The sequence below is a fragment of the Leucopleurus acutus genome, assembly GCF_964270905.1.
Source record: "Leucopleurus acutus genome assembly, chromosome: 5".
Classification (NCBI taxonomy): Eukaryota; Metazoa; Chordata; class Mammalia; order Artiodactyla; family Delphinidae; genus Leucopleurus; species Leucopleurus acutus.
In genome coordinates this window covers 48081605-48091763 of record NC_139147.1, presented here as the reverse complement: position 1 = coordinate 48091763, position 10159 = coordinate 48081605, and positions in this window count along the sequence as shown.

Below are 10159 nucleotides of genomic sequence, written 5' to 3'. Positions count from 1 at the left end.
CAAAGGAGCAACACTCCGTTTTGCTCACATCAATTTTGCTCACATTCTACTGGCAAAAAAATCATTCACACATTTGCAACCGGTTATAAAGAAGCTAGAAAATGTAGTGTTTACCTGGAAAGCTATGTACCTCACTACAATTCAGAGATTCTCTTACTAAAAGGAAAAAGAGAATGGATACAGGGGACAATTACAGCCTCTGCCAGAGGCAGTGTATCCTGAAGTGTGTTAAGGAAACACTAGTTCCATGAATGGTCCAAAAAACAAGTTCTTTATAGCTGTACTTATCAGAGCCTTTAATACACTAATGGTTAAACTCTATGAGAGAGGAATAGCTTTGCTACATTACCTAGATTTATTTGACCATGGGATCCATTTTTCAAAGGTCAACTCTTAGAGCTAATATGTGGTGGAATACATTTTGGGAAACACTACTCTGGAATACTACTCTCTCTTTTTTTTTGATAGATATTTATTGGATTATAATTGCTTCACAGTACAATTAGTTTCTGTTGTACAACAAAGTGAATCAGTCATATGCATACATATATCCCTACATCCCCTCCCTCTTGAGCCTCCTTCCCACCCTCCCTATCCCACCCCTCTAGGTAGTCACAAAGCACCGAGCTGATCTCCCTGTGCTATGCTGCTGCTTCCCATTGGCTATTTTAAATTTGGTAGTGTATATATGTCGATGCTACTCTCACTTTGCCCCAGCTTCCCCCTGACCACCGTGTCAAGTCCACTCTCTAAGCCTGTGTCTTTATTCCTGCCCTGCAATTAGGTTCATCAGTACCTTTTTTTTTTTTTTTTTAGATTCCATGTATATGTGTTAGCATACGGTATTTGTTTTTCTCTTTCTGACTTACTTCACTCTGAATGATAGACTCTAGTTCCATTCACCTCACTACAGATAACTCAATTTCGTTTCTTTTTATGGCTGAGTACTTGCCATTGTATATATGTGCCACATCTTCTTTATCCATTCATCTGTCGATGGACATTTAGGTTGGTTCCATGTCCTGGCTATTGTAAATAGTACTGCAATGAACATTGTAGTGAATGTCTCTTTTTGAATTATGGTTTTCTCTCAGGGTATATGCCAAGTAGTGGGATTGCTGGGTCATATGGTAGTTCTATTTTTAGTCTTTTAAGAAACCTCCATACTGTTCTCCATAGTGGCTGTATCAATTTACATTCCCACCAAAAGCGCAGGAGTGTTCCCTTTTCACCATACCCTTTCCAGCATTTATTGTTTCTAGATTTTTTGATAATGGCCATTCTGACCAGTGCGAGGTGATACCTCATTATAGTTTTGATTTGCGTTTCTCTAATAATTAGTGAGGTTGAGCATCTTTTCATGTGCCTCTTGGCCATCTGTATATCTTCTTGGTGAAATGTCTATTTAGGTCTTCCACCCATTTTTTTATGTTAATTGCTTGTTTTTTTGATATTGAGCTCCATTAGCTGTTTGTATATTTTGGAGATTAATCCTTTGTCCATTGTTTCCTTTGCAAATATTTTCTCCCATTCTGAGGGTTGTCTTTTTGTCTTGTTTATGGTTTCCTTTTCTGTGCAAAAGCTTTTAAGTTTAATTGGGTCCCATTTATTTATTTTTGTTTTTATTTCCATTACTCTAGAAGGTGGGTCAAAAAAGATCTTGCTGTTGTTTATGTCAAAAAGTGTTTTTCCTATGCTTTCCTCTAAGAGTTTTATAGTGTCTGGTCTTATACTTAGGTCTTTAATCCATTTGGAGTTTATTTTTGTGTATGGTGTTAGGTAGTGTTCTAATTTCATTCTTTTACATGTAGCTGTCCAGTTAAATCTTGCATTTTTAAATAGTGGCATTCTTGGACATTTTCCATATAAAAATTCTTCCTTGAGCTGTAAAAATTGGCTTAACTGTAACCAATATACCTAGAGCACTATTCTACAACTTGTGTTACTAAGGGAAAGTAACCAAAGCACAAAATGGCTTGCAACATTTTTATTTCTTCCTTTAAATAACATGGTGCATGCTTGTTACTTTGTAATATTTTTATTAAAGAATGGAAGAAGCCTGACTTCTCAATGACCCAGATGAGAAAAGAAAATACATAATTCTATGTCATCACTGTTGGTTGTCTCTGTTATTAAAGAAAGAAATCAAATAATTTTTCTTGGGGAAACAGGACCAGGTCTGTCCACAAAAGTTGACTATGGATGGACCTCTTCTTTTCTATTCCTCCTAAGACAGAAGTGTGTTTTCTTCCAATTTCTGAAACAAAAATAAATCTGTGGGCAGGGGATGGAGAAGCCAGAGCGGATAATATCTAATTATTACTTCAAAGTATTTCAGGGAAAAGGAAATAGGACTTTATCTTAAAACCTCTTTGGGTAATATCAGTTTCTTGGACTTCTGTGCCCTCCCCTTAATGCCTTATACACAGAAACAATTTAGGGGTCTTCCCAGATAGCGCAGTGGTTTAGAGTCCGCCTGCCGATGCAGGGGACACGGATTCGTGCCCCGGTCCGGGAAGATCCCACATGCCGCGGAGCGGCTGGGCCCGTGAGCCATGGCCGCTGAGCCTGCGCGTCCGGAGCCTGTGCTCCGCAACGGGAGAGGCCACAATAGTGAGAGGCCCGCGTGAGGCAAAAAAAAAAAAAAAAAAAAAAACCAAGAAACAATTTAGATATTGGAAAATGTGCAGGAAAAGAAGGTATATATATATATATGGAGAATTTATTATGAGGAATTGGCTCATACAGTTATGGAGACTGGGAAGTCCCACCGTCTGCCATCTGCTAGCTGGAGACCCAAGATAGCCAGTGGCGTAATTCAGTCTGAGTCCTAAGGCCTCCAGGGAAAGCAGTGATGTATTGATAAGTCCCAGTCCAAGAGCAGGAAAAGATGAGATGAGATCGCCCAGCTCAAGCAGTAAGGCAAGAAAAAAGGGTGAATTTCTCCTTCTTTTGCCTTCTGTTCTATTCCAGCCCTCAACTGATTGCATCATGCCCACCCACATTGGCCTATTTACTTTATTGAGCCCACCAATTCAAATGTTAATCTTATCTAGATACATCCTCACAGATACACCCAGAAATAATGTTTAATCTGGGCACCGCATAGCTAGTCAAATTGACATTTAAACTAACCACACAGGCACTAATCCCATTCCTGATAGCTCCAGCCTCATGACCTATATACCTTCCAAAGGTCCCATCTCCAAATACCACCACATTGGGGATTAGGCTTTAACATATGAACTTTGAAGGCCCACAGATATTCAGTTCACAGTAGGGTACCTACATGACCAGTACCCAGAAAAACCCTGAGCACTAAGTCTTTAATTAACATGTAGAAAACATTTCACACGTGTTGCCACAACTCATTGCTGGTGGAATTAAGCACATCCTATGAGATTTACCTGGAAAAAGGAATTTTGGAAATTTATTCCTGGTATCCTTCAGACTTCACCCAATATGCCTTTCCCTTTTTGATTTTGCTTTGTATCCTTTGTATCCTGTGTAATAAACCTTATCCACAAATACAACTATATGATGAGTCCTGTGGATTCTTCTAACAAATCTCCAAACTGGGGGTGGCAGTTGGTATCAGAAATGGGATTCACTAAAACAAGCCCAACTCACTGAAATATGGCTAAAGCAGTATTTAGAAAAAGGATGAAGGGGACATAATGATAAACTTTCAATGCCAAGTGGCTACCTAGTCATCTGTGATATGAAACGGCAGCAGAGATGATGTTTGCTATGAAAGGTAGAGATTACCTATGAAATTTTAAAATGATACATCCAACTCCAGAAGGATTGGCTCATTGAGTGTGCTGGCTGCTTTTGGCAATGGTGGCTGAAGTGAGGAGATTAAAAATTGCAATTGCAGCCTGGATGATACCTTAGGGTTTTGTTCTCTCCTCCAGGTGGGAGGGGAAAAGACTGTCAGTGCCAAGACAAACTTTAGATAAATCAGAAATAAAGGAGAAGGGGAAGACAACATTTTATCCACTGGTACAGCAGCCCCTTGCATTCCAGCTGGGATCTCTAAGCAGCTGTAATGTCAATTCTGAAAGCATTGAGTTTACTGCTAGGGGATTGTGTAAACTTGCAATGAAAAAGAGAGAGAGAGAAAGAGAGAGAGACTTTCAGAAAAATGGCTTTTTATTTTGTGGCTATTGCTTCTGGATGTATGATAAAAATAAATGTAAAATACTATATGCTTGTAATTTCATACATGTTAGAGGGATTATCGCAGTCATACATGTTAGAGGGATTATCGCACCAATAAATGGTGTTAGTAGAACATAAATTCCTTGCTTTTTGCTGGATGGGTTAAAATTTAAACTCTTTGGGTATCGAAATCTCACAACTGATTATTTTTGCTAAGATTTTTTCCTGTTGGAGTCTATGGGAAAAGGTAGACAACATAAAAGGAGAGAAAATCTCCACAGGAAAATCAACTTTTGCATTTTAAAAGGCAGGTTTTAGTTTGCTAATAAGTTCTTATAAAATCAGATGTCTACTAGAGTTTGTCACACAGAGTGAAGTAAGTCAGAAAGAGAAAAACAAATACCGTATGCTAACTCACATATATGGAATCTAAAAAAACGGTACTGATGAACCTAGTGGCAGGGCAGGAATAAAGATGCAGATGTAGAGAATGGACTTGAGGACACAGTGGGGGAAGGGTAAGCTGGGACGAAGTGAGAGAGTAGCACTGACATACGTACACTACCAAATGCAAAACAGATAGCTAGTGGGAAGCAGCTGCATAGCACAGGGAGATCAGCTCTGTGCTTTGTGACCACCTAGAGGGGTGGGATAGGGAGGGTGGGAGGGAGGCTCAAGAGGGAGGGGATGGGGATATATGTATACATATAGCTGATTCACTTCGTTGTACAGCAGAAACTAACACAACAATGTAAAGCAATCATACTCCAATAAAGATATTTTTAAAAAAGCAGATGTCTAACCCTTAGAGGCTGATGATTTTCCAGCCTAATGTGCATATTTTTGAGTGGGTCAATTTGGACTTTAAGTCTGACAAGATAAAAGGGGCTTAGAAGGACTTGAAACCTCACTGTCTGGCCCAGTAGTCTCTTGGCTTTGCTGCTGCTAAAGAAAAAAAGTCCTTTTTGGAAACCTGAATTCAGAAATCCTATTTGCCTGGACCTATCAGTAGAATCAAACCTCATAATGATTGTGCTGGTCCATAAGGATTGTGATGGACCTCTAAAAGCAGACATAGGCTCAATGAACAGAACTCAGACTCTGGGACTATTGCAGATTTAAGACCCTCCCCCCTTATGGGGCCATAAACTATAAAAACATTATGGATGCTGACTGGACCACACAGGTATCTTGCAGATGCCCATGGGAAAGTGCTTGTTCTCTGACGGGACCATATGAAACCAAGCTTCTAGTGGCTCGATCTGTATAATGCAGGAACTAATTGCATCTGAGATGATTAATCACAAGAAACCTAACTTGTGATTCCTGTCGAAAGCTCCAAGTTGGGAGAGAGCACATTACGGGGAGGGGACCTCTGCACCCACTCCTAACAGATAGGGTTCTTATCCCCTTCCCAGGCATGTCTCACTGCTGTTGACTTGTGTTTGGATTTTAAGATTTGAAATTTACAATGGACTGATGACCTGATTCTACTTCACTCACATTTCTTCTTAGTTAGGAATTTTGATTATTAAACATAGCTGTCCCCAGACAGAGATTGGTCTTTTCTGGGCTATTTACTGAATAAATGATCAGGATGACAGGCGTCAGAGTTATGTAAACACATTATGAAAACTCTTGAAAATTCAGGATTTTGTCCTACCAGCTCCTGAACATGATGTGTCTTTCTGGCTAAGTTTATTAAAATTGTTTTTCTATGTAAATTTTTCTATTCCTCTGTTTGGATTTGTTAAATTAATACTTATTAAGTGGAGTGCAGGGTATCAGATGGTGAGTTGCAGTTCAACAGTAGATCACAAGAGGAATTAAAATAGAGAAGTTTATTACTCACAGGTCCTAGAGGAAGTACCTGGCATGCTTTGAGGGACCACATGGGGAGGTCAAGGCAGAGTGCAGACAGAGAGAAGCAGGACCTGGGGAACATGTTTTTGTTTGAGTCTATGGGTAGAGTGCTTTGTGGTTCCCGGGCTAAAGCCTGATTTGGTCAATTCAAACCAAAAGAGCAGGGTTCTGATAAATCCCACAAAGGTCTTGTTGGTCTTATCTAAGGAGCATATAGGGGAAGGCACTGGGAAGCAGGGGAGATTGTTGATCACAAGGGCTGTTGGGGAGGTCATATCAGGAACTTACATTTCCTTGTGACTCTGTGAGCTGCCATCTGGGGCATGGGTTTGCCTGAGGGGACTAGTGTCAGTTTAAGGTCACTGCTGGCTGCTTGGCCAAACAAAATAGATGCTGAGGCAGCAACAGCATGGAGTAGCTTAGCTAAATTCTCAACACTCTCTTTATACCAAACACTTCCTGCTGAAAGGTCTAGATGAGAATAAAAAATGATTGGGAAAAAAATGTAAAGTTAAGATTACTGTATGAGACACACTGATTTTGTAATAACAGAAAAAACAAAAAGCCAGCACCTGGGAGATGCAGGGAAAGATGGACATTAATGATTTCTGTTTTTTATAACTGCTGTTTTTCAGAACTGCTCCTGGGGGAATTCCCTGGCAGTCCAGTGGTTAGGACTCGGCGCGTTCACTTCCGGGGTCCCAGTTTCAATTCCTGGTCTGGAAGCTAAGATCCCGCAAGTTGCATAGTACGGCCAAAAAAAAAAAAAAAAAGAACCACTCCTGAATGCCAATGCTGCCTTCCCAAGATGCTGTAAGGTCTTGAATTCAAACTGACTGCTGAGCCTATGAGCACACCTAACAACACTGACTATGACACAACAGGGAATGTCCTCAGCTCCTAAATTTCCACGAAGAACACCTGTAGATGTTGTCCCCACTCACGAGGCAAATGAACTGATGTCAAAGACAGCAAAACTGATTGAAACTGACTGCCTTCTGGAAATCCTTCTAAAACTAGGTACTCAACTGAATTATTTGGACTGGACAGAGAGCCCTAAGGCAGAAGGATCCACAGTGGGAAGCCACACTGGAAGCCTCGTTAACCTGTATTGCCTGACTAATGTGTGTCCTTGTTGGGGTCACTTAACAATTGCACACTTTTTGTTTCCAAGGGTACTCTCTGTGTGTACCTTGACTATCATGGACCATCTCAGTCCTGGAAGGCACGCAGGTCAGCTTCAACTTACCAGTCAGGATTGTGCTGTGCTTGAATCGATGGCTCAGGCCAGGTTAAAAAAAGGTTAACACAAAAACTTAAGGAGAAAGCCACCTAGCTTTCTAAGAATCACCTTTATTTTTAATGGGATTTGTTTAAATTGGCTAAATCCAGGACCCCTAGAGGGCATAACAAAAGTCAATATTACAGGATACTTTCACCCTGCTGCATGGGGTCCTACTGAAAATAATTTTGCTCTAAAAATGCCTTGGCCAAGAAGGTGGACTCGGCAGAAAAGAGGTAACACAGAAGGCTGAGACTGCCTATCCTTAGAAAGGCCTCCTTGCAAGGTTGGCCCTTAACTGGTATCTGGGAACTTGGCTGGTAACCAGTCCCCTGTAGTGATATAAAACTTTCCCTAACTGGAACCCTCCTACACCGTTGGTGGGAATGTTAATTGGCGCAGCCACTACGCAAAACAGTATGGAAGTTCCTCAAAAACCTAAAAATAGAGTTGCCATATGATCCAGCAATTCCACTCCTGGGCATATATCCAGACAAAACTATAATTTAAAAAGATACATGCGCCCCTATGTTCACAGCAGCACTATTTACAATAGCCAAGACACGGAAATGGCCTAAATGTCCATCGACAGTTGAATGGTTAAAGAAGATGTGGTTTATATATATAATGGAATATTACTCAGCCATAAAAAAGAACAAAATTATGCCATTTGCAGCTACACAGATAGACATAGAGATTATCATACTAAGTGAAGTAAGTCAGAAAGAGAAAGACAAATACCATATGATATCACTTACATGTGGAATCTAAAATATGACACAAATGAACTTATCTACAAAACAGAAACAGACTCACAGATATAGAGATCAGACTTGTGGTTGCCAAGGGGGAGAGAGGGCAGGGGAGAGTTGGACTGGGAGTTTGGGAGTAGCAGATGCAAACTATTACATATATATAGAATGGATAAACAACAAGGTCCTATTGTAAGCACAGGAAACTATAATCAGTATCCTGTAATAAACCATAATGGAAAGAATATATATATATATATATATACACACACATATATATAACTGAGTCACTTTGCTCTATGTACATTAGTAAATAACCCAACATTGTAATTCAACCATACCTCAATAAATATATATATATATAACTGAATCACTTTGCTGTACACCAGAAACTAACACAACATTGAATATTAACTGTACTTCAATAAAAAAGAAAGATTAAAAAACTCCCTAACTGATGAGAGTGGCCTATACTGCTTTTACAACCAAGGTGATTTATGCTGAACAACTGCTTTCCTTCTGAAAGTCGGAGTTTTGGTACCTGCCAGGCAGAGCATGCCTACATGACCAGCATCAAATAAAAGCTTAGGGTTCTGAGGCTCCCTGGTAAACACTTGGCACGTGTTGTCACAAAACATTGCTGGAGGAATTAAGCACGTCATGTGTGAGTCCACTAGGAAAGGACTCTTGGAAGCTTGAGGCAGGTTTCCTCTGGACTTCACCTAAGGGCTTTTTCTGTTTGCTGATTTTGCTTTGTATCTTTTCACTGTTATAAATCTTAGCTGTGAGTACATGTTGAGCCCTGTGAGTTCTTTTAGTGAGCCACCAAACCTGGGGGTGGTCTCTGGGACCCCAATGCAGGAAGGAAAGGGAACTCTTCAAACCTTGGGCCAAAAATTTTCCCAAAGTAACAAGATATAAATTTACCACCAAAAGAAAAAGAATTTGGTCTACATTATATAAAATTAGTCCACCTCCATTTTTTTCCCTAGTTAAGCCCATCTCTTTTAAAGTGTGAGAGAAAGATAGCTCTCCACTTTGCATGTCCTAAAGTTCTTATAACAAATCTAGCACAGCAAAGGAGCAGCAGCAGGTGTCAAGTCTTGGCAGCTGGGGGAGAACTGCTCTTCCATCCTGTCTGGGAAGCCAGGGCGTGATAGGAGGCCATGCCACACCCTGGGAGCCCAGCCGCCAGCTTTCCCTGGCAGGGGCTTGGACACCTGCCTTGAGGAAATGCTGTCAGGGGCATGGGACCAAAGGGAGCTGCCCTTTTGACCCTGCTCTAATGCTCTGCCTTGCCAAGCCACAGTGTTTATGCAAAGTGTCAAGTGGCTGAGATAGCTGCAGTTTTCTAGAGTTTGATTGTCCATTTTCTTTCTTTTTTTTTTTTTGCGGTACGCGGGCCTCTCACTGTTGTGGCCTCTCCCGTTGCAGAGCACAGGCTCCGGACGCGCGGGCTCAGCGGCCATGGCTCACGGGCCCAGCCGCTCCGCGGCATGTGGGATCTTCCCGGACCGGGGCACGAACCCGTGTCCCCTGCATCGGCAGGCAGAGTCTCAACCACTGTGCCACCAGGGAAGCCCGTCCATTTTCTTATGGTACTTAATATGAAAGGAATTACCTTCTCTTAGAGGGTAGGAAACTAGTGGTGTGTGTTCTCATAAAGTGATCAGACATCAAGGGTGCCCAGGTAATCAGTGACAATGATCCTTGGCCTGTGTAAAAATGAAGTGGTTTTGCAGTGCCCTCTTTCACATTTGCTGCCCCAGAAGACTACAATAATGCATAGATGATTTTGCCTTTATTTCACTCTCTTTCATTCATTTCCTTTTATTTCATTTCATTCCCTTTATTTCATCCTCCATAGCCCCTATATGTTATAGTAATGTATTTTTTAGTTCATATTTTTTCTTAACAGTTAAAGGGAAGAATTATTCCTCACACTGCTTTCAAGCTTGCCTAAGCCAGTCTCACTCTGGAAAAGAAATGCTATGTACAGAAGAACTACACTGCTACATCTCTTTGTTTTTCCTTTCTTTCTCTTTTTTTTCCTTTCTTTCTCTTTTTTTTTTTTGTAGTCAAAATACATCAGTGGTTT